The sequence below is a fragment of the Podarcis erhardii genome (genome assembly GCF_964252035.2).
Source record: "Podarcis erhardii genome assembly, chromosome: 9".
NCBI classification, from domain to species: Eukaryota; Metazoa; Chordata; class Lepidosauria; order Squamata; family Lacertidae; genus Podarcis; species Podarcis erhardii.
The window spans coordinates 27,938,541-27,964,212 of record NC_138512.1 but is presented as its reverse complement, the minus strand read 5'-3'; positions in this window follow the sequence as shown (position 1 = coordinate 27,964,212).

Here is a 25,672-nt window from a genome sequence, read left to right as displayed (position 1 = left end):
AATAATACAATACACTGTATAAGCTTTCATTTGATGGTCAGAAAATGACCCACCACACATTCACGTGCACACACAAATCAGGGATGGTTAACCTGTATCCCCTAGGCTGGATTCAGTCCCTAAAGGAACATTATCTGGGCTGCAGAGGCTCTTTCAGATGTTAATGCTAATATTAATTAGTTTTTAATTGAGCTATGAATCAGCATGTCACTGATTTGACTCTCATTTCTGGCATGAGCTCACTTCTCTCTCTCTCTCTCTCTCTCTCTCTCTCTCTCTCTCTCTCTCTCTGCCTCTGCTCATGTACAATATGGGTGATAGACAAGACTGACTTCCCTTACAGGAAATATACTATCTAGGCTGGCAGTTTGGGGAGCAGGAAGAAAGCAATGGCATGGCATTTCCATTTGTGCATGCATGTACAGATACATGCATGAAAACAGAGAGACATCTGCTTTCGGCTTACAGATTTAACTTTTAGAGATATAACAGCTCCCTGGTAGTCAAAGCAGAGACCATGATTTACCAAGGACAGGTACCCAAATAGAGAGCATCTCTGGTAAATAGGGACAGTTGGAGCATCTGATAGTTGTTGCTATGATAGAAAATTGTTATAATATACATAATAAGAGGGAAAGAATGAATGCAGAGCAATGACATAAACAACCCTCCAGGCTGATGAAAGATAAGTAGAAGTAATAGCGGAATATTATTAAATCAGACAGGAAAATATTTTGATAAAAGACCCTCAGGTTACTGACTGCTAGCCATTATACAGCTTGAAGACTGGATAATATGACCATTGTGACTGCAAGTCCTGGTTCTCACAAACAGCGGATGAGTTGTCTAGGTGTAGGGATTTGTTTTATTTTATTTTTATGGAGGAAGCGTTCAGTCATGTGAGCAACAACAACACGTACATCCCAAACTCTGCTGGCTGAAGGGAGGAAAACCTGACACAGCCTTGCCTCAAAGTGTAGCAGGATTACATGAATGCATATAAATATAGTACAATGGACTAAAGGTAAAGGTAAAGGGACCCCTGACCATTAGGTCCAGTCGTGGCTGACTCTGGGGTTGCGGTGCTCATCTCGCTTTATTGGGAGCCGGCGTACAGCTTCCGGGTCATGTGGCCAGCATGACTAAGCCGCTTCTGGCGAACCAGAGCAGCACACGGAAACACCGTTTACCTTCCTGCTGGAGCGGTACCTATTTATTTACTTGCACTTTGACGTGCTTTCGAAGGTTTGAATCTGATGTTTCTGAGTAATTACGATCGTCAAGTGATTCTGCATAGGTTTTGGGACACACCCACACCATACATTTAAAGCACACAACGTCCCCCAAAAGAATTATGGGATGTTTAATTTCCCATTCACACTTAATAGACTACAATTCCCAGGATTCTTGGAGGGGAAGTCATACGCTTTAAATGTACTTTAAATCAAAGTCAGTGATGCAGAATTGAATAATGATTCCACGTTTCCTGCACTACAGAACATGGATTTTCATACATTTCTAGCAATATGATGCCTTAATGAGCCACTCTCAGAAAAGGTCCTTTTCTCCAGTTCATAACTTAATAGCACTTTTTTTTTTTACAAGGCATTTGACTAATTTCTTTTATACACAGTGTTTTATCAAGCCAGATGGAAAGTGCATGCTTCAACTATTCTGCTGCTCTGTACGTCATTCTTGCCAGACAGTCTGCTTTCAAAAGAACAAGTATGACTCAACAATAATAAAACCGAAAATTGCCATCTAAGAAGATGAAGATAAGTCGGGAAATCTCTTGGGTGCATTTATAAATACCATCTTTGTAAAGTGGTAACATCACACCATAAGAAGAGACCTGTTGGATTAGACCAAAGGTTCATCTACATCAGTATCCAGATTCCCACAAGAGGCCAGCCAGATGTTTTCAGAAAGTCCACAAGACAAATGGCCCTACCCTGTTGGTTGCTGCCCAGGAACTGGTATTCAAGATGCGCTAATTTGGACCCAATGCTCCATCTAGCAGAGTATTGTCAACCATGACTAGCAGTGGCTCTCCATGGTTTCAGACATCTCTACTAGGAGAAGCCAAGCATTGAATTTGGGACTTCCTACGTACAAGACAGATGCTCCACCATGGAGCTCCGAACCTTCCCCTGTCCTCCATGAATGTGTCTAATCCTCCTTTGAAGCTATTAACAACACTGTGTGCAGCAGTAGCTAGTGAGAAATGTGGCAGCTTGACCATTCACTGATGCAACAGCATCATCCTCACCTTATGTAGCTGCTGAAATGACTGCACTGATTGCTGAGTAGCCAGTGGGCTAAGTTCAAGGGTCTGTTTCAAGCCTTATACAGCTTGGGGCTAGGATACCTGAAACATCCTCTTACTCATTATATACCCAATTGATCACTGATCACAATACATCATATATGTAGATGTCACATGCGATTTATCTCTTTTCAGCTACTGTTGATTTTAGTCATCTTTTGAATGCTGCTTTAACTTGTTTCTTTAACTGAGATTTAAAAAAAAACTGCTTGGAGAGGGCTTTATTTTATTTTATTTACAATCAAGAGGTCTACAAATATTGTTTAATAAAGACGTAAATAATCTTCTTGGTTAAGGAAGTCAGATGACAGTGTACAGCCCATCTGGTGCCCTTGGCTGATGTAAAACTCTCAGATCTGCTCCTGGTCTGAGCAGCTTATTCAGACGTACAGTGCCTCATATGCTGGGGATTGCATCTAGCCATCTTCATGACTAGTAGCGCTTGACAGGCGTCCTCCATGAATTTGTCTAATCCCCTTCCGAAGCTGTAAATAAACATCTATGCCTTTGAAATCCATTGGCTCTTCAAGGGTCTTCTTTTTTTGCAGCTGAGGCCTTTCCTCTTTGGGGGTTTGCAACGTCCAGGAGTGATTAGGTAGAGATTGATCCTGCCTGACATTAGCCCAGAGAATCCTTCCAATTAATTCCATGAGTGCAAGGCAGTTTTTTCATTGTAGTTCTTGAACTGCAGATTCTCAGGGTTGAATGGCTAACCCCTTTTGAAAAGCCATTTGTGATATGGTGGTGCAGCTGTGTCTAGTGTTCAAATGATGTGGGAGATCCTCAATCTCAGAGGACATGCCCCATCTCTTGAACAAGTCCACAGCAGTGACATACATCCTCACCAAGTTTCTACTGCTTGGTTTTCATTGCTTAGCATAGCTGGTAGCAAAGCTTTCTCTTAACCAGAAGAATGATGTTTCCATCCAAATACACGGCTCCTAAAATTTGCAGTAATCAGGGGGACATTTGAGGGGGAAATCTTCAGAGCTTTCACAGCTTCCATTTTTGCAGGAGAGATGATTTATGACAATATAATCAAGAACATACAGTGGTACCTTGGTTTAAGAACAGCTTAGTTTATGAACAACTTGGATTAAGAACGCTGCAAACCCGGCAGTAGGTGTTTTGGTTTGTGAACATTGCCTTGGAAGCAGAACATGTTGAGTGTGTTCCATTTGTAAATTGAGTCCCCCGCTGCTAGGGGAAAGCACGCCTTGGTTTAAGAACTGACTTCTGGAACGGATTAAGTTCGTAAACCAAGGTACCATTGTATAATGAAACAGGAGTGCAGTCCATTTACTTCAAAAAGATGTTGAAGATTGCCTTCCATGTACACCTAGTGGAAATGTGGACCTTTTGGTTAACAACATACCATGTACCATATCTGACCCTGCTCTGGATGCACTATTTGATACATTACTGTTTTAAGGTAATTGCTCATGTAGTGTGGAAGGCTGTTCCTTCAGAAGCATGACTTTGGATTCTCCCCTGGGCAGCCTGGAACTGTTGACACAGTTATTTAGATCTGGGACAGCTCAGTTGGCAGAGCACGAAACTCGTAATCTCTAGGTCATGGGTTTAAGCACCACATTGGGCAAAAGATTCCTGCATTGCAGGTGAGTTTCAGGGGGGTTGACTAGATGACCCTTGTGGCGCCTTCCAGCTCTAAAATTCTATGATTCTACAGATACAGCTAGCTGTAGGGATCAGAGAGGATGGCACCAGAAATCTGCCCCGGACCAAACCCTCAGGAAGGCCAACTGCCAGGTTTAGCATCCGAACAGGAGGGGAATAAACCATCACAAAAAGAGTCCCAATTCAAATGTTGTCATTTCTTAATATAACAAAATCATCTTTCTTTCTTTCTTTCTTTCTTTCTTTCTTTCTTTCTTTCTTTCTTTCTTTCTTTCTTCCCTCTCTCTCTCTGTGTGTGTGCTCACACTAGCTTTTGTTTGGTGGGGTGTGGGTGGGTGGAGGGGAAACCTACAGACCTAGCGGTTTTGAGTCTGCATTAAGGAGATGATAAATATTACAAATAAACATTGATTTGCTTCAAGGAAGAGATTGTAAAATAAGACACTCAAGCATCCTTTTGTAGACTAACAGGGCAAAATACAGGAGCCATCGATCCCTGCACATAGGTAAGTAATGCAGTGCAAATACAAACTGTTATTTTATAGCAGCTTTCACACAACATGTCCCAAGGTGATTTTCCCCCTGTCAATAAAAGAAACAACAAAGCAGCTATTGAACTAGCTTAGCCAGAGAAAACAGATATTGCTTAAATAGTCTTAAATGCAGACAGCCAAGATCCTTGGGCCCAGCCAAGCATGGTTCAGAAGCTACGGCTGGTGCTGAAGCCTTATAGAAATCACCTTTCACTGTCATGGATCGATCTGGAGGCTAGTTATCTTGAGAAGTCTTTGGATGGGATTGCCAACCTTTTTTGGCCCTGCAGGAGCCTGATTCTGGAGTTATACCTCCATCATTTGAAGGGAAACGCGGGCTGCATTTGTTGGCTCCACCCCACTGCTGTGACCCCACCACCCAGCCCTGCTGCCTTCAATATGTTGGGTGTTGATGGTATGAACTGGGATGCCTCTTCTAAGCACAGACCAGCTGTGCGGTCAGTTTTCTAAATCACATGGGGATGCATAGAACTGGCTTCTTGTTTCAGACGTTCTGGGAGCAAAGCATGAAGAAAGGTGGATGCTGGTGACAGGGACACAGGTGTGGGATGGGATCAGTGAGCACAGGCCTGCTCTTCTCTTACACCAGGTGTGGGAAACCTTTGGCCCTCCAGACTACAGCTTCTATCATCCCTGGCCATTGGTCATGCTTGCAGTTGATGGAAGTTGTAGTTCAGCAACATGTGGAGAACCAAAGATTCTCCACTCCTGCCATCCACAATTAGAGTCATGGGAGAGCTTTCAAGATAGAGATAGGATGAGAGGAAAACTCAGAACTGGAGGCCAGTTGAGGACACATAAAAAGAGGTAGGAAGGTTCTCTTGGTACTCTTATATGATTCTACTCCACATGTTCCCTCCTCAAAATCCACCTTTAACATACAACCTTAAATCTTCAGACTAGAATCTTGAAAAAATCTGAACTGAAGCCTGGTCACCTAGAACAGGGGCTTTAATTTAGTCCGGTATCAGGTCATACGGTTTGCAAGCTGTGCCACATTCTGAGTGGACTCTGGCATTTGCAAACAAAGAGCTATCAAATACACTCTGGCAAAAAAAGTGCAACAATGCCTTTACAGTGAAGCAGTGCAATAATTTTACCAGCAGCACAATAGCTTCAGTATCTCCTGCATTAAAATGCAAGATACGAAAAAGGAACATTGTGATTTAAACATATAAGCCAAAAAGAACAATAATGGCATTAAAAAATGCCTAAGCAATAGGAAATGAAGAGCTAGATATTTGAGGCATTTTTTGCACTTAAGGGGAAAAAAGTATACATTAATCTACACTTTGATGTAGATTATCATCAAACCCTACGGTATAAAATCATCAGTGGAGACATTAGAAATAAGACATACATTTAAATTGCTGTAGAAAGAATGTAGAATGCTAACAGCTGCCTCTACCCTGTCAATCAGAAACAGAGAACCTGTAGCCCTCCAGGTGTTGTCGATCTACAGCTCCCATCCTCCTCCTGACCACGGATCACAGGTTCCCCATCCCTACTGTAAACAGATGGAGCAGTGACACTCTAGAGAAGGAAGAGCCCAGTGGTGCACATTTGGGCAAAGGGAGAAACAGAAAGAATGGAGCAAAATTGAGATGGGGAGGCAAGAGCAGGGGATAGGAGACAGAAAAGAAGCCAAACAAGCGTTTTCGGAGATGTTTGAAACTGCCGTCTGTTATTCAGGGCTGACTCTGTTGGGAGGACAGGTTGCAAGTGATTCAGGCTTTTGAGGACAATTTGGTACCATCTGCTTTTTAAAACAACAACACCACACACTCAAGATGCATCACCCGCTGCAGTAACTTGCCGCGGACATTACCCTTGCCATCTGATAGTGGATAATCCTGTGCCAATGACAGTTGAAATGTAAAGTCAAAACAAACAAAACCCAACTAGAATAAAAGGAACGTGGGTAGCTGAGATGCCACCCTTTTGTTTTAAGCTGTCATAGCTGGCCTGTGTAAACATGCCTGTTTACTCTGCTTCTAGTGTGTTCCCACCACTGATCTGTGAAGCCATATACAAATGATCTTAGCCACAATCCACATCTGTCCTGTAGTTCCTTGAGAAAAATTGCAATTTGATGAACCCTTCCCCCTCCCACAAAAAACCCTTAGCATATATCTGATTTTGCAAACATATGAAGACATCCACACTCTGCCCACTAGTGTGGACCGAAGACAGATGACTTGAAAGCACATTTAACTGTACTAATGATTTGCAGATGTCATTTGAGAGGCAGGGTGTGGTGTGGCATGACGTTTTTAAATCTGTGATGTTTCTACAGTCTTGGAAATGGGAAAAGAGGAGTTCAAAAAGGCAGATGAGACACCAAATTTTGTGATGCTACCCTTTCACTCCAGCTTCCTTCTAAACGCCTCTAGCCAGCTGTCTTTGATAATCGTTTAGGAATGGTACAAATAAATCATAATCAGGTGACAATAGCAACATCATCCAAGCTGTTGTCATTTATCAAGAAGATAAAAATTCCCTTCCTATTAGATGAGCAAGTGTGTGTGTGTGTGTTTATCCCACACATCCCATAGCATTTCTCTTACAGAGCTCAGAAGGTGTAGACTATAAGTGTAATGTATACAGATTTAGTAAAAGTGCAGATTTTGGAAATCTGATTTTTCACTCTCATATTTGACTCAGCACAGGATAATTTTAGATAAGTACACATCTGACGGGTATATCTTTCCTACGTTGGGCATATTCATCTTGAATTTCAATGCTCTATTCTGTACAAGTTTTCACTCCTCAGCATCTTTCCAGAATAGCATTTCTTTTCCCTTTTTTGCCAGTTTTCAATGTCGTTATCTCATTTTCAAAGTTACAGTCTTCAAAATCTCGAGACTCAAAGTGAAATTCAAATTACAAAGTTGTGTGTGTGTTTAGAAAACCCAGCACAGTAGCATTTTGGCTATATGTATCATAACTTTAAGCACATCATTATGGCTACATTTGAAAATTATTTTGCTGGAGGCCAGGAGGATGCAAAACAATTTTAAAAAGACCTGTCTGAACAGGAGATCCTTGCCTTTATGATATATTTTGGAAGATCTAATGAAATTCTACAAGAAATATTTCCCTCTCTTTTTTGCCCTTTCCTTTGATATTGTTAGCAGTAGCATTACTCTTTGTGGTGACTACACACAGGAGTTTTAATAGTAGTGTTGCCAAAGTTTCTTCTGGAAGAAATCCTCTGCCTTTAACACATTACCTAAAGTGCAACATTTCAACCACAAACTCTTCCCCTTGACTGCATCTCTGTGGCAGGAAAATGTTCAACTTTTGCATTTCAGCCTGTCAGGCAGTTTAGGAACGATCTATCTGGGCTGCATGGTTACTAAACAGGAAGGCCAGCATATTTCTGCTAGTTCTCCTTTACCTCCCTAGCGCTGGAATTTCCCGGGCATAGCCGGGATTCGGATGTCAGAAATAGCGCCCAAAAGCGCTTTAATGTCCGGGAAAATCAAGATGTATAGCAACCCGTGTCAGAAGTGTAGATTTTGGTGAATTTCCTTTAAAATAAGCTCAAAAACGTCTCCTTTTTTGAGATTTTTGAACACATATGCATTTAATTTGGGTACCTCCAGACTGTCAGTATTTTGCAGGAGGGATTCCAGTGCAGACTGGAAAAATTAGCTTTGTACAATTAAAGTGTCCTAGTGTGACAAACCCACTTTTAAAAAAGAATGTTTTTTGTGGTTAGGAAAGTGAAATGGAAAGGCTTGGAACAGTGTAGATTGACCGAATAATAATAATAATAATAATACAATTTATGATTTATATGCTGCCCATCTGTCTGGTTGCCTCAGCCACTCTGGGCGGCTTGCAGTAAATTAAAACACCCAATGCAGGAAAACATCAAACATTAAAAACTTCCCTATACAGGGCTGCCTTCAGATGTCTTCTATGAGTCAGATAGTTGTTTATTTTCTCGACATCTGGTGGGAGGGCGTTCCACAGGCTGGGCATGACCACTGAGAAGGCCCTGGGAAGATGTATAAAGTAGGGCTGAATCCTGGATCCTGAATCAAATTGGGTTTTTTTCAGATTGACCTGGGATTCAGCCAGAATGAGGGGAAGCAGCCATGGATTGCCCTGGGTTGGGTCCACCTGGAACTTAACTTGAAAACTGTGGAATCCTAGTGGAAGTGAAAAGTGGAGACCTGTCTTTCCCAACCAATGTTCACTGAACAGATATGTAGGAAGGAGTGGAACTACTGTGAAAGGTTCTGTCCCTGGTCTACACACACACATTCCTTTGAAGGTCTGAATAACACCTACACACATGCAATTAAATGAGCAAAGTCCTTACTCTGGTGTCATTAGGAATTATGATTCCTCATGGTGTGAAGAGACCTTCATGTGCAAACATTTCTACGCACATAGGATATATGTAGACCTTCAAATGAAAGTGCATGTTTTGATGAACCTGCAACCTGATCTATTTCACAAGAATTCATTTGAACTCATTCAATCTGAAAGAGGCTAGAGAGTATCACTATTGAGTAGGGCATCTTGGGACCTCCGTGGTAAATTTTGCTACTCTTACAGGATACCAAAAGTCTTCTTTCTTCTAGAAATGCATTGGATACTGTTTCTTCCCCCCAAGCAACAACTGCTTTCCGCTCACATTTTGTTTTAGCTAAAACTTTAATGGCAACCCAGGGATGTCATCTCATGCCGTAGGAAACTTCACTAGTCTTTTTGAAGCTCTTGGCGTTCCTTGCCATTTCTTATGTGCTTGCTCTGAGCAGGGTATTTCAACATGTGATCTGATCCAAATGTCTCCCATTGGTTTTGCATCTGTCAAATTTAGCAGAGTAATCTGGTCTGCATCCAGGTCTAATGCCTTCGATTTTGAGCATTTCACAATAAATATTTTTGGGCAGAATGGCAGACTTAAAAATATATATTGAAATACAAATTCTAGCTACATGGTACTTATTTATTTCAGAGCAATTCCCCCCCCCCCCATCCTGCACATCACCCACAGATGTCAGGGCAGGTTACATTAAAAGGAAATGGAAATCAACTTTGCGTATATAGTGCCCTGTGCAGTGGCTGCCAGATATATGATAAACCTGAAGGAGTTTTCCTTTAGAATGCAAATACTACTTATGAATTCAAAAACCTTTTTTTCCATGCAGTATAGAGTGAAATTGTTGTTTCATCACATGAATGAGGCTATCAGTAAATGGTCCTGTTTATCATTTTGCATTTTGTGTGGGAATCATGCATATTGAAGGGATCACTTGAAGTCCCTTCACAGAAATGAGCAACAACAAGGGAACTCTATTGTTCAGCCCCTGGTTTCTTTTTATGCACACAATGAACTTTATAAAATGAAGAGGACCGTGCTGAAAATTATGCTGTGGCAACTATATTTTCTTTCCAAAACTGTTTGTAGACAATCAAATTCAAAGGATGCAGTGATATTAGAAAGATTAACTGGTGGGATGAGGAGAGCAAAGAGCTGAGTGAAGCCATGAGATTATTGGAAAAGTGAAAGCGTAAAGTTGTTCACATTTCAAATCAAAGTATAGCTAACATTCTTCATAGCTAGCTTATTCTACTGTTCCGAATGTAAATCTGCAATATCAGAGAGAATGCGAGAGAGATTTTGAGTAGAGGAACTTGGGTTTTGTTTATGGGGATTTGAAGGATTCATAACCACACACTGAAGTCAGCAATAATTTGAAAAGTGAAGTAGCCAATCTCCAGAAACTCTGAAGACAACCCCCCCTTCCCCTCCCCTCAGCCATACAGAAAGATTTTAATCTTGCAAAACTGAGAATGAAAAGAGGCTGCTTGGCGGGTAAAAGAAATTGGTCATTACAAACTGGATGGACAGATTTATACACCCTCTGTGGCTTTCTTTTTCATCAGCCGTGCCTTTTATGTTGAATATACATGTGTAATAGGCTTTCCCAAGCAACCCATATCTGTACTTAAGACTATATGATTTAGTCTAAAAAGGCCCTAGGAATATAAACACATTCTAGAGGATGCAAAGAACTCCTGCCGTGTAAATAAAATGTTAGCGATTAACTCGGTTTCCCCACCCAGCAACCAGACCACCCATAAGAGCATAAATGACCACAGAAAGAGGAAAGTCTCCTTTGAAGTTCATTCTGTCTTTAATTGCTGATTTATTTATTTGTTTATTTGGTCTTAGGCAGCAGCCAACCAGGTGTTTCAGCGTAGTTCAAAATATATGTTTCCTTCTTTTTTTTTTTAGCTGTTTCTCTGCCACGCTTCTTTCAAGGGAAGCTGGTAATTTTCAGACTTAAATAGTGGTGTTAAAGGCAAGACCATTGACAAACATTTCCACCAGCAACAACTGAAGTCGGAAAGAAAGTTGTAAGCTCAACCGAAAACTTCAGGGTTCTCTTATCACACCGTCACACTCAACATAAAAATAGAAAAGCATTCACAGTCCAGTCACTGGAATCCCATGAAACAACCCTTCAATCATTTTTAACTGCATAGCTTGGTACTACACTACATTTCATCACTTTTAACATGTACCTGCTTGCCAGTACTGTGTGATGTAGCCTTAGGCACATGCTATGAAGAGGAACAGGGCGGCAGGTGGCGGGGGGAGAGAGAGAGAGAGATGAATGATCTATATCCGCTTGCCCTTACTCACAGCAATAGTATTTAGAGAAATGATACACTGGGTTGAGATCCGACTTGTCCAAGTCTCTGGCCTCCTCCCTCCTCCCTCAGATTAACACTGTGGGAAAAGAATACTTGCAGCGCCCTGCTTCAGAAAATGCAACGCCAGATCTTAGGGAAACGTTAACGTTGTTCAATACACAGAGGAAAATCAACAGCAACCAAATGCAACCAAGGCCCATGGCAATATGCTCCGAGGGCAATTGGTTGACCATCATTGCAGCAATCAAAAATACGATTTCACAAGATTCTTCTTTGGCACTGTTTTCTGAACATAGCAAGTGGCTGATCCATATTGCCACGGAGGAATATTGTGAAAAATATGTTACCTGTAAACTGATCTGTATCGGCATTCTCTGCCCACGTTCCTCTGCAAACACTAGTGCAGTTGTTGCATATACTGAAAGCCTCAACTTTAGCATATATAAAAATACATATAAATAAACTCTACATCTAAAGCCACAGGCAGCATGCCTTTGAATATCAGTCGTTGTGGTGTAGAGTTGCAAGTGTGGAGAACACTCAGGTTCTGTTTGCAGGCTTTCCATAGGCATGTGGCTGGCCATTGTGAAAACAGGATACTGGGCTAGAAAGCCCCTGGCCTCGCCCAGCAGGACTCTTCTTATTCTCTTAAGGATATATGTCCGTGACACATTTCCATGGATACAGAGAGCTGGATAGGAGTGGGCAGGAGGATGAATGGGATTGCATCTGATGGCTCCATCATTTACATGTTCAACAGAAAGTCTGGAAGGAGCCTACAACTGTCATTGCTTTCTGGCCACATTCAGAAAGCCTGCAGGGCATTGATGAAATTCTATCTCACAGTGGGTGGACGGTTGTTCAAACCTGTGTTTAAAATCATTATTAGTAAAGTGGTGCTTCAGATGGTGCAGAGGTGGGGATATTGATACAAATGCAAGCAAAGCACTTTCCCTTCCCACCAGGACTTCAGCTACCCTCCTCCATGTGGGAGTTGGTGTGACAATGATACATGCTAGAATTGACTATTTGTGCCTAAATTCTATGAAAAGACTCCGATGAGAGATTTCCCACCTTGTGCCACAGAGAAATGGAACAAACTCACCACTGGAAAGCTGGTATCCAAAATCCCTGACCCAATATCATCTACAAGAGCTTCATGTCTCCCTGAACATGAATTGTCCCTGGATAAGGGACAATTAAGGGATTGGCTCTTTGGGACTGAAGTGGAAAAAGACTTAACTACGATTACTTCCTCAAAGTGTTCACCACAGTTTCCGCTTATTAAATCAGTGCACTTTTGAAACTTCCATTCGCCTCATTAAGATTCTCCTCCAAAGAACTACACTTCCAATTGATGTTCTTAGCAGTTCTAGATGGACCGTACAATAAAATACCCTATGAAAAAATTGTCTGTGTGGGCAACCATCTGTAGAAGACATACCATTACTTACTGCAATGTCCACTATATACAGACCCAAGAAATCGATTTATAAAACCTCTAATCGTGAAGGAAACCAATTTAACCAGGGCAGAGAAGGTGAAATGGCTGCTGAGCGATGCTGATGACTCTGTAACTTATAAAGTACCTCTCTAGGCGTTAGTAGCTAGGAAGATTAGGGTGAAAGAGCTAGATAAACTTGTGGTCAACTGCAAAGGGGACTTGGAGATTTAATCTGAACATTTTATAGGAGAATTAACTTTTATTCTATGTGACAATATTTTTTTTAGTTGATTTGACTATGGTTTTACTGTTTATGTGGTGACTAGGGATGTTTTTGGATGATGCCATGGCCTTTGGCTAGTGCAATAAAAGTTTATGGTGATGATGACAATCAAATGTTAGCTTAATAAGCCAAGATAGGTGTGTACTTCATGCAGTTGCTTTGCTTCTCCCTTCTTTTATGCAAGGAAACAAGGCAGAAAGCAGCAATCAAGGATCGCGTCCCATGACATCAGAACCAGGAACTGCTTCAAGATGCCTGCTGGCCACTGTGTTAAACCGTGAGGCCCTTGCAACTCTTATCATAGTTGGCATTTAGATATGAGTTAAGGGCACCAAAATACTACCTTTGTCAAATTCGAGCTTTAAAGGTGAATTTCAAATGAACTCCCAAGCATGTTGCCTGTGTTGATATAGCAGGGATAGATTGGGATGGTGGTTGAGGAGAGGAAGGAAAGAGGATAAATCATGGCTGCCGGACTGCCTGCCTCATCAGAGAATTTAAAGCCAGTGCGTCAATTTCAAAGTAGCAGCTTTGCCAGCCTAATTAAGCAGGTGAACCTTTGTTTAAAAAAGTGGAAATGTTTCCATGTCAGACTGCTGCTAAAAGTGCAGGCCCAGCTCCAGGGGAAAGAGATGGGCAACTCTACAGGCAAGGGAGTTTTGGAAGCCAGAGGACTATAGGCAAGAGTGCCAAAGGCCTGTGGGGTTGCCAAGTCCAAGCCTATTTTAAGTGATGCATAGATGAGGGAGTTCTGCCAGGAACAGCTGCTCCCGACACTTATGGCACTACAGTGAGAAAAGCCGCACTTGGTGAAATGTTCGCTTCCAGGCAGCTCTTATAAAGGCAGCGTCTGGGCTTGGAAATCCTACAGAAGCATCAATGTCCAACTGGCTATGTGAAGGGGAAATGAATGTTAATAAGAGCAACAGCAATCTCAGGCATCATGGTCATCATTTATATGGTGTTTCAAAGCATTTTCTTTCTTGACAATAATTTTGTAAGGTAGGTCAGTATTAGGGGTATTCACAAGTTACATTCAGTGAGTGTAGGAGTGAGTTCACGGGTTAACATTCAATATAGGTACAGAAACAGTTGTTGTTAATTTAATTTATGAATTGCTTCCTACGAGGCATCCCAAAGTGATTTACAAGATAATAAAAAACATACATAAAACATTTACAGATATAAAAACAGTTAAAACTAATATGCATAAAAACATAAAATCAATTCAAATCTTTTACAGGGACACATATGAAGTTGAACTGTACACTTGTATTTTTATTCACCTGTGACAGTTAATTGAACTCCCATTGAACACAATCAGCATACAATCTTTCACACAAACACTTATACATGTGCAGAAACAGTTTGTATCATGGTTTAGTGTAATGCAGCGGTTCTCAACCTGTGGGTCCATAGATGTTGTTGGACTACAACTCCCATCATCCCTTGCTAGCTAGGGGTGATGGGAGTTGTAGTTCAACAACATCTGGGGACCCACAGGTTGAGAAAGGCTGGTGTAATGTGTGCACATGCCACCTGTGTACCCAAATAGTTGAGTTGTACGGTGACTGCAGAGTCTGTACCTGAGTGCACACTAATGGATCTGTGCACTATCAACAAGGTGTACCTGTGCTCAGTGTGATGTGTGAACTAGCCCATTGCTATCCTCAGATGCAGTAATAGGAAGCTTAGTCATCAGGCAGGGCTGCTGCTCCTAACTAGCCAACAGTGCAAGTACTGAGAAGTATACTCTGCTGAATTTGGCAGGACATAATACCAGGTTGGTGTGCATTGGATTGAATCGTAGGCTGGTGCCGCAGGGGCCACAGTGTTTTGTGGATCTCCCTCTATACAGATGGATCAAAGCAAGAATGTTTTTCCAAGGGGGAAAGGGGAAATGCAATCCTATATTTTATCCTGCTGGTGTGAGCTGGGTGGCGTGCTGATGTGGATGGTCCTTCCACCTCAAATTCCTCCCCCAACTGTGGAAAATGGCTCTACAAATCTGTTGTGATGGCAGGAAAGGCAAACACTAAGACCAGCTCCCTCCAGGAAGAGCATGAAAGCTGTGCAACAACTCTTGGTTTTCCCATTCTCCTCCTGTCTGTGAGCTGCTCTGAAGACAATACATGATGTGTTTTCCACTTTATTTAACCCCTATGCTTTACACTGTGCAATTACCCTGGCCCTTAGCACGCCTGCATGGTCAGACTGGGGTTTTCTGTGGAGAAAAGTGGGTAGGGCAAGGAGGGCCTTTGCAAAAACCACTTTTGGGGACACTGCAGTGGGAGTGCCTGTCTCCCACAAGAAAACAAAAGAAACAGCTTATAGTGCTGCTGATTCAGTAACAATCAGAAAGACAAAGCAGTTAGCATTAGCTGTGCAACTTCTGCAAAATCTCTTTTTGCTGACCTTCCCTCTCCCCTTACCAATTTCCACTCCAAATCCATCCACTTTCCATATCACCAGGGCTAGTGCAAGACATTTTTCCGCCTGAGGCAATGGGCAAGATAAAGCATCCCTCCCTAATTCTGTGCAGAATCCTTGATGAGGCTGGTGGCTGGATCTTATTTTACCAGTGGTGTGATTGAACAGTGGCCTGCACTGTACCTGAGGGGAGCAAACTAGCAGTAGTTGCAGGGCAGGTCATGTGGCACACTCCACTCTCTCCACCAACATCTTGCCACTGCTGCCCATTCCCAGCAACTGCTGCCTGAGGCAGCTGCTTCACTCTCCCTAACAATAGGGCTGGTCCCGCATATCACTCTGAATGAATGGTTGAAGCAGAGGTGGAATGTGATTATGAACTCTGAAAAAGGCAAATCAACAGTGCGTTGGTATAGTAGAGGCCGGAACTGTTGAATATGTATGGAGCAAAACTCAACTCCTTTCTTCTGAATCGCTAATATATAACTGACTGAAAAGGGAAAATGGATGTCTCTGTTTCATGGATGCTTCCAGATAACAAACCCTTTTTAACAGTTTGCCTTCATTAAAAATGTCACAGTTGCCCTCAATCGGATATTTATAAAGAAGCTAAAAATAGTGCCACAAACTAACGACCTTTTAATGAACAATTAACAATTAGCTCCCTTTGGTGACATGAGGCTCTTTCTGTTTGATGTTCCACAGCAGAAAGCGTAGGAGTATTCTGAGATTGTGGATGTGCTGTTGTTCTTCCTTCAATAAGAAACAGAAAGTATGGATGCTCAGGAAGAAATAGGAACTTAGAAGGATACAGTTGTAAATGGAAGGGAACAAGTGCATGGATGCTATTTGAGATTTCAGTGGGAGGTGGAAGACCAATCTTGGAAGGAAAGGAGGATTTACAGTGGTACCTTGGGTTACAGACGCTTCAGGTTACAGACATTTCTGGTTACAGTCTCCGCAAAGCCAGAAATAATACCTTGGGCTAAGAACTTCGCTTCAGAACAGAAATCACGCACAGCAGCAGTGGGAGGCCCCATTAGCTAAAGTGGTACTTCAGGTTAAGAACAGTTTCAGGTTAAGAACAGACCTCCAGAACAAATTAAGTTCTTAAGCCGAGGTACCACTGTACTATAAAAGGTTCAAAGGCCTGATCTTGAATATACTCAGGATAAAGATTGTTTAAATACAATAAAACAGTAAACAGGGAATCACTGATCTGAAGAAACAAGGTCCAGTCAATGCTGGGGAGAACAGAAAGGTTTTTAATTGCTGGTGATGACCCCTGCTTGGTGGCTGAAGCCATTTCCAACTGTTGCATCCTCTCACTACTGCTTATCACTGCAGGACTTGCCCTGTCAGGTTTTCACCTAGCTGTATCTGCTTGCTTTTGAACTGTATCACATTTCAGAAGGAAAATGGCTCTTTGTCTTCTTACTGCAAGTCTGCAGTCTCAGTGCCTGCAGAACCATCCACCCTGTTTAGTCACTGCCATCTGACTCATCAGACTCCCTGCTCCCATTTCCTGTTAACTTTTATGCCATTGCTTTTTGTTGGCAAGTCACTGAAATTCTTTGATTTCCAAACTTTCTGATAATCAAGTTAAAAACCCACCAGAATATCAGGGGAGGTAGAAGGATCTAGCTCAATAGTCAGGAATGATAGGAGTTGTAGTCTAGCAACATCTAGAGACAGCGGTTGCTCACCTCTGCTCCAGTAAGTTTTTCCATCCTCTAAACTGCCATGTTTGGAGCTGAACCATTTCACTACTCTTTTTTTCTTTCTTTTGTAGACAAGAATAAAAATGTTTATACTGAATGTCCCGAAGCTTTGCTTTTCTGCTGTTTGCTTCACCCATAATCACATGGGACCACTGAAATGAAACTCCTATGTCGAAATGGATACCACTGGAATGCAGAAATTATCTATGGTTATACTGAGTACAAAATGGCTGGCAAATGCTATATTTGGGCTGAATGTGCAATATATAGTCTCTCTTTCCCCTTGTCTTCAAAAGGAAATTCAAAGTCCAAAAAAAGGAAATATGTTATTAACAGTCTGTCCTTTTGTTTATAAGCTAGGCTGCCTACTGTAATTTAGGAGGAAAACAGAAAATTACTTAAGATGTAAAGGTTTAGAATATATTTACAACCCCCCCCCCCAAATCCTAGCTGACATGAATGAACAGTCTAAGATTCAGTTTCACTAACGAGCCCTGAGGATAGGATAGGACAGGACACAAAAGATAGGTAAACTCATTTACTCTGACTACAGAACAAACAATATTTTTCTCAATGAGTACTGACATCTGCAGTCATTGAGTGGTGGAGATCAAATAGCATTCAATTATCTGACATGCAAGATACTCTATGCTCCATGTTGTAAAAGCTAGCCACAAATTCAGCAATAAACCAACAACAGACAATTTGTAAAAATGTCAACTTGTCCAATGAGTGGTGGTTGTGGAGACCATCCCTCAGTGAACCATTCAGAGCACTTTGTAGTTTTCTAACACTTGGTGATTCACAAAGGCATTCCTTCATTTATTTAACAATTTCTTACCTGTGTTTGAGGGAGGCGGGTGGCACTGTGGGTTAAACCATAGAGCCTAGGACTTGCCGATCAGAAGGTCGGCAGTTCGAATCCCTGCGACGGGGTGAGCTCCCGTTGCTCAGTCCCTGCTCCTGCCAACCTAGCAGTTCGAAAGCACGTCAAGTGCAAGTAGATAAATAGGTACCGCTCCAGCGGGAAGGTTTCCATGCGCTGCTCTGGTTCGCCAGAAGCGGCTTAGTTATGCTGGCCACATGACCCGGATGCTGTACGCTGGCTCCCTCAGCCAATAAAGCGAAATAAGTGCCGCAACCACAGAGTTGGCCACGACTGGACCTAATGGTCAGGGGGTGTCCTTTACCTGCTGTTTAGCACAAGGCCCATGGGCAATATTCAGCTGTATGAACCAGTAAACTAGTATAGAACCATTCAAATCAAAAGCAGAGTAGTATTGAGTTGATAAAAGAGGTCGGTCCCACAAAATAAAATATCATAACTGTCAAAGGGCAGGGTAAAGAGGTGCATCTTCAATGTACAGTGGAAGCCATGCAACGAAGATGCCAGAGACATCTTTGTGGGGGAAGCAGTGCCACCAATTTAATGGCTGCCACAGGGAACCCCCCCCATCTCTTTGTAGTTGTTTGTGTGGACCTGTTTGTGGATTTCAGAATGAAATCCACCTTTAAAGGGGAAACACACACTTTACACAATTAAGTAAAGGTAAGGGTAAGGGTAAAGGTACCCCTGCCCATATGGGCCAGTCTTGACAGACTCTAGGGTTGTGCGCCCATCTCACTCAAGAGGCCGGGGGCCAGCGCTGTCCGGAGACACTTCCGGGTCACGTGGCCAGCGTGACAAAGCCGCATCTGGCGAGCCAGCGCAGCACATGGAAACGTCATTTACCTTCCCGCCAGTAAGCAGTCCCTATTTATCTACTTGCACCCGGGGGTGCTTTCGAACTGCTAGGTTGGCAGGCACTGGGACCGAGCAGCAGGAGCGCACCCCGCCGCGGGGATTCAAACCGCCGACCTTTCGATTGGCAAGCCCTAGGCACTGAGGCTTTTACCCACAGCACCACCCGCATCCGATTTTTGTGTCCCGCAATTAAGTAGGAGAGGATATTTAGTGACATGTGACATGCCCTTCGAGGGTGTGCTGGCTACAATATTGCCCTAAATCAGTAAGTGCTGCAATGTGAACACCTGACTCCTTACCCAGCCAACTTACAAAAACTTACTCTCCCTTCCTTTCCTACATATCTCTTGTTTCCTTTTTGTATTCTATCTTTATTTTTATTTTTATTTACTGAAAATGAAGGCTAGAATTTCAACAATTCTGCAGAGGCCCAAGACTGTAACAACGGGGACATTATTTTATTATTCAAAGCCCTTTTGGTTTCTAATAGTTTTGTACCAGCCAAAGAGAAGACATACTTGTTTCCCCCAAAATAAAATAAAATAAAAATTTCTGGTTTTCTGCTTTTGGTTCTAATCTCTTTCCTTCATTGCTGTGCTTTATAAATCATGAAGTAAGTAAATAAATAAAAATCTAAACAAATTATTGACTAAAGATAGAGGTCTCTCTCAATATTCACTATACAGTGGTACCTCGGTTTAAGAACAGCCCTGTTTATGAACTATTCGGTTTATGAATTCCACAAAACTGGAAGTAGTGTCCCAGTTTGCGAACTTTACCTCAGTCTAAGAATGGAAGCTGAATGGTAGAAGGGCACTGGCGGTGGGAGGCCTCATTAGGGAAAGCTCACCTTGGTTTAAGAATGGTTTCTGTTTAAGAACGGACTTCCGGAACAGATTAAGTTCATAAACCGAAGTACCACTGTGTGCATATTCTGACAACAGGAACATCAATCTGGGAAACTACAGTGGAAACTACTGGTATGTTGCTCTGAGCTGACCAGAAGCTCTGAGTTGCTCCAGTTAGAAGGATTAGGTTAAAAATGTTACAAAAGACCTCTGCTTGATACCCAGGGAAATCTCTGCCTGTCAAAGTAGACAGTTCTGGGTGAAATGGACAAATAATCTGATCAGGTATGAGGTACCCTTTGCCTGCATTTTCTACAAGAGGTGTTTGTATTGTGGTTTGGTGAGATTAGAAAGCTGAATTACCAGGTCTTCTTTTGTCCGACTCTTCTGTTATTGATTATCTCTTCATCTAGATCAGCAGCAATGGAGAACCCCCAGTCTCCAGGTGTAACTAGGCCAATCAGACCTCAGATTTTGGCCTGTGATACCATTTTGGGCAAACCACTCCCACCTGCCAGTCACCTGATGTCAGGTGCAGAGATCTGTTATTGCTGTTAGTGTTTAAAACAGCAACATAAGTCTTAAATTTGGAGATATGGGATCTCTCCATTCTGGTGCTTAGCAGTGTAATCTGAAATAAACCTATTTCTGCTCTTTGATGCTCAAAACAGACAATTGGTGTCAAACAGCAGGTAACAGTCCTCTTATTGCTGACCACAGCTCTAAGATCGAAGATAGGTTTCTGCATCACCTTTAAAGGACAACAAACAGAATCCTGCCCTCCGACGGAAAAAGGTTCCCCACTCCTGATCCATGTGATGGCCTGGGATTCCGATTCTGAGGATGAACCAGAGGAATCCCAGCCTGCACAGGAGTCCCCGCCTCCAGGGCCGGCTGAACTGGGGCAAGGCCTAGATGCTGAAGAGCCTGCACCTGTGACAGAGCATCAGGAGCTGGCCCCAGGTGAAGCCCTTCTGGCCCCAGAGGGGCTTGACGACTCAGTGGCCACAGGTGAGCCTCCTCCAGGGCCCAGTAACCCTTCGGCCTCTCCTGATCTGCAGAGGCTTAGGGCAGAGAGGCGAAGGGAACTGGTTGCCCCCAGGAGGAGTGCTCGCCTTAAGGCCAGAGGAGGCGGGGCTCCTGGGGGTCGGGACCGCCCCCGGCCTTAGAAGAGGATAAAAGCCCAGTCAGCCTGGCCCCAGGTTGCGGGAGCAACGTCGTTGTTGGCTTTGGACCTTCCTGTGTTCCTGATCCCTGCTTGGCCTCCTGTTCCTGACTATCCGGTGTTCCAGTTCCCAGCTCGGCCTCCTGTTCCAGCGTACCTGTTCCCCGCCCGGCTCCCCGTCTTGGACCTCGCCCCTCTTCGTGTGGACTCTGCTTACACCCACGGTACCTTCCCCCGGGACCAGCACAGTTTGCTCCCGCCACACCCGCACTCCCCCTTCGTTGGGGTGCGTTCGGGAAGAGCCAGAGGCCATGGCTGACCAGGCGGCTGCGCTGGTGGCATTGGCCCAGGAAAACCAGGCCTTGACCCACACCGTTCAGCAGCTAAGCGATGTGGTTGCGGCGCTTCAGCAGCGGTTGGAAGCCTTTCCAGATCCTGGGGCCGACGCCCTAGCTCCAGGCAAGTACCCAGTGGCCTTGCCAGAGAAATTTGATGGGACCCAGGCCAGTTTTCCCATGTTCCTCGCCCAGGCCAAGTTGTACATTCAGGGGCGAGCCCGGAACTTCCCTGACGACCGCACCAAGGTGCATTTTTTAATCAGTTTGTTAAAGGACCAGGCGGCCAAGTGGGCTTTGCCACTGCTCCGGCAAGACTCTCCTTTGCTAACGGACTATGTGGGGTTTTGTAACCACTTAGAGACTGCGTTTGGTAACCCACTGAAGGAGAGCCAAGCCAATCGGGCGATTCGTCGGTTGAGACAGGACAAGTCCACAGCCACCGCCTACGCCACAGAATTTCGGCTGTTGGCACAAGACTTGTCTTGGAATGACTCTGCACTACGGGACCAGTATCTTGAGGGACTGTCGGACGAGATACTGGACCAGTTGGCCATGATGGATCGTCCCACCACACTGGATACCCTCATTCAGCGGAGCCTGCAGATAGACGATCGGTTGGAGGACCGTCGCCAGACCCGGGACCGCCAGCACTCCCGACTCCTGGCGCCAGTCCTTCCCAGCAGGTCCACGCCCACAGCCGAGTTACCAGTCGAGCCAACGCCGCTCGGGGCTGCGCGACCTCGGCTCTCCCCCTCGGAGAAGTCGCGGCGTCGGGAGGGGAACCTGTGCCTTTACTGCGGTAGGGGTGGACATTACGCCCGTTCCTGTCCCGAGAAGCTACCAGTCGCAGGGAAACCGCCAACCTCGGTAGCCGAAGGCCCTAGCAACATGGGGTCCCAAACCATGCAAGAAGGGCCCTCACCAGTAGAATTGCGACATCTCATGGTACCGGTGCGTCTCTACCCTCCAGGTGGGCCCTGGATTCTTACCCACGCTTTGGTAGATTCGGGGGCAACCCGCTCCTACATGGACGCTGCCTTTGCTGCGCATCATCAGGTGCCACTTCAGAACAAACCAGAACCGGTACAGGTGGAGGCAATTGACGGACGGCTCCTGCGTTCGGGTGCCGTCACTCGGGAGACCCAGCCCTTGGTCCTGTGTCTCCAGCAGCACCGGGAGGTGCGAACCTTGGACATTGCCTCCATGCCCCGGTTCCCCCTGGTGCTCGGAATGGACTGGCTAGAGGCTCACAACGTTCAGATTGACTGGGTCAAACAGACCGTACACTTCCCAGATCCATGTTCCCATGCTCAGTCGCAGATGCTAGCGGCCGCACCCACGGAGGAGGCAGCACCCACGCTCCCAGCCGTGTACCGGGATTACCAAGACGTGTTCGAGGAACGGGGGGCAGACCAGCTGCCGCCGCATCGGTCTTTTGACTGCGGCATAGCCCTCCAGCCCGGAGCGCCCCTACCGGTGAGTCGCTTATACTCTCTAACAGAGCCAGAGCGCGAGGCTTTGCAGGACTTCTTGCGCAAGAACCTGGAGCGTGGGTTCATTAGGCCTTCCACCTCGCCTACTGCGGCACCAGTGCTCTTTGTTAAGAAGAAATGTGGGGAACTCCGTCCTTGCCATGATTACCGAGCCCTGAACAAAATCACCATCCCAGACCGGTACCCCTTGCCCCTTATTTCGGAGTTACTGGAGCGGGTGCAAGGGGCACAGGTGTTCACCAAGCTGGACCTCCGGGGGGCCTACAACTTGATTCGGATCCGAGCCGGGGATGAGTGGAAGACAGCGTTTGGGACCCGGTACGGGCAGTTCGAATACTTGGTTATGCCTTTTGGTTTATGCAACGCGCCTGCTGTGTTCCAACGCTACATCAACCACGTGTTCCAGGATTTGTTAGATAAGTACGTGGTGGTGTACTTGGATGACATACTGGTTTACTCCCGTGACCCGGCTCGCCATGAGGGACATGTCCGGACCGTGCTGCAGCGCTTGCGTGAGCACCGTTTGTACGCAAAGCTCAGCAAGTGCGAGTTCCATCAGCGGACTGTGGACTTCCTTGGTCACCGGCTCTCTCCAGATGGGGTGCAGATGGACCCTGGGAAGGTGGCAGCGGTTCGAGAATGGGCGGCACCCCGGAACCGCAAGGACCTACAGCGTTTCCTGGGGTTCGCCAACTACTACCGGACCTTCATCGCAGATTATGCTCATCGCACCACCCCGTTGACCCGGCTACTGCGCCCAAAGACGCCGTTTTTCTGGGACGAGGAGGCAGAGGAGGCGTTCCAGGGGTTGAAGGCCTGTTTCCAGAGGGCGCCGATCTTACAACATCCTGACCCCTCTCGACCCTTTGTGGTAGAGACCGACGCCTCCAGTACGGCTCTCGGTGCCGTCTTGTCTCAACAGAATGGACCTGAAGCGCCACTCTTGCCCTGTGCCTTCTATTCCCGCCAGCTCCTACCAGCGGAGCGTAACTATACTGTGTGGGAGCGGGAACTACTGGCCATCAAGGTGGCCTTTGAGGTCTGGCGCCACCATCTTGAGGGGGCACGACATCCGGTGGAGGTGAGAACCGACCACCGGAATCTGGAGTACCTCCAGACCACCCGCAAGCTGAACCAAAGACAGATCCGGTGGGCGTTGTTCTTTTCCCGGTTCCAGTTCCGGATCCGCTATATCCCTAGCTCTCAGAACCAGAAGGCAGATGCCCTGTCCCGGAAACCTGAAGACAACGCAGACACGGTACAGCAAGCAGAACCCACCACGATCCTACCTCCAGCTGCGTTCCTGGCCACCCAGGAGGCGGAACCACTGCAGGCTCGGGTGCGGGAACAGCAGCGGGTCGACGCTTGGGCCCAGGAACGACTCCGGGAGCTGGCTGAAGGGTCCAGCCCACAGTATCCGGGGCTGGTCCTGCATCAGGGCCTTCTGCTGCACCACGGCCGTCTGTACATCCCGCCAGGGCCACTGCGGCTGGAGGTTCTCCGGATGGCCCATGATGCCCCAGCAGCGGGGCACTTTGGACGGTATCGGACCACCCATCTGGTCAGTCGTGAGTTTTGGTGGCCCCGCCTGAAGGCCGACGTGGCTCGCTACGTTGCTGGTTGTGATGTCTGCCGGCGCGCCAAGGGTCCTACCGGGCGACCCCCCGGCCTACTTCAGCCATTGCCAGTTCCACCGCGCCCTTGGCACACGGTTTCGTTGGACTTTGTAGTGGACTTACCCCCGTCTCGTGGCTGTACCTGCCTTCTAGTGTTCTCCGACCATTTCACCAAGATGGTGCACTGCACCCCCTGCCCATCTGTACCCACAGCCAAGGAAACCGCTCAGCTGTACCTTCAGCATGTCTTCCGCCTGCATGGCCTACCAGAGCGCGTGGTGTCCGACCGGGGCGTTCAGTTCACATCCCGGTTCTGGCGAGCATTACACCAGACCCTCGGGACAGAGGTCTGCCTCTCGTCAGCCTACCACCCACAGACCGATGGCCAGACGGAACGGGCGAACGCGGTGCTGGAGCAGTACCTCCGGTGTTACTGCAGCTACCAGCAGGATGACTGGGTCGACCACCTGGCATTGGCGGAGTTCGCCTACAACAACGCGGTGAATGCATCCACCCAGCAGACCCCGTTCCAGGCCAGTTACGGTTATCATCCACGGCTGTTTCCAGATGTGCTGCCGGCATCCGCGGTCCCGGCGGTGACGGAGTGGCTTCAAGAGCTCCAGTCCCAGCAACAGCTTTTGGTGGAGCAACTGCACCAGGCCAAGGAAGCGTACAAAGCCCAGGCCGACCGCCACCGCCAGGTGGGGCCGGAACTTCGCGTCGGTGACCTGGTTTGGCTCTCCACTCGCCACCTCCACCCCTCTCGACCTTCGCGGAAGTTGGACGCCCGCTTCACCGGCCCGTTCCCTATCGTGGACCAAGTCTCTCCTGTAGCATTCCGTCTCCGGTTACCCGCAACCCTGAAGGTTCACCCGGTCTTCCACAGGTCCCTGCTGAGTCCGGTGGCCCCACCCGACGAGTTCCACCCGAACCGTCCCCGTCCGCAGCCAGTGTTGGTTCAGGGAGAGCCTGAGTATGAGGTGGAACGCATCCTGGACTCCCGATACCGCAGGGGAAAGCTGCAGTATCTCATTGACTGGAAGGGGTATGGACCGGAGGACCGTTCCTGGGAACCAGCGGCCAACGTCCACGCACCTGCCTGCCTCCGAGAGTTCCATGCGACGTACCCCGGCAAGCCGGGTCCGGACCCTCGGTTGAGGGGGGGGCCTGGGAGGGGGGATGGTGTGATGGCCTGGGATTCTGATTCTGAGGATGAACCAGAGGAATCCCAGCCTGCACAGGAGTCCCCGCCTCCAGGGCCGGCTGAACTGGGGCAAGGCCTAGATGCTGAAGAGCCTGCACCTGTGACAGAGCATCAGGAGCTGGCCCCAGGTGAAGCCCTTCTGGCCCCAGAGGGGCTTGACGACTCAGTGGCCACAGGTGAGCCTCCT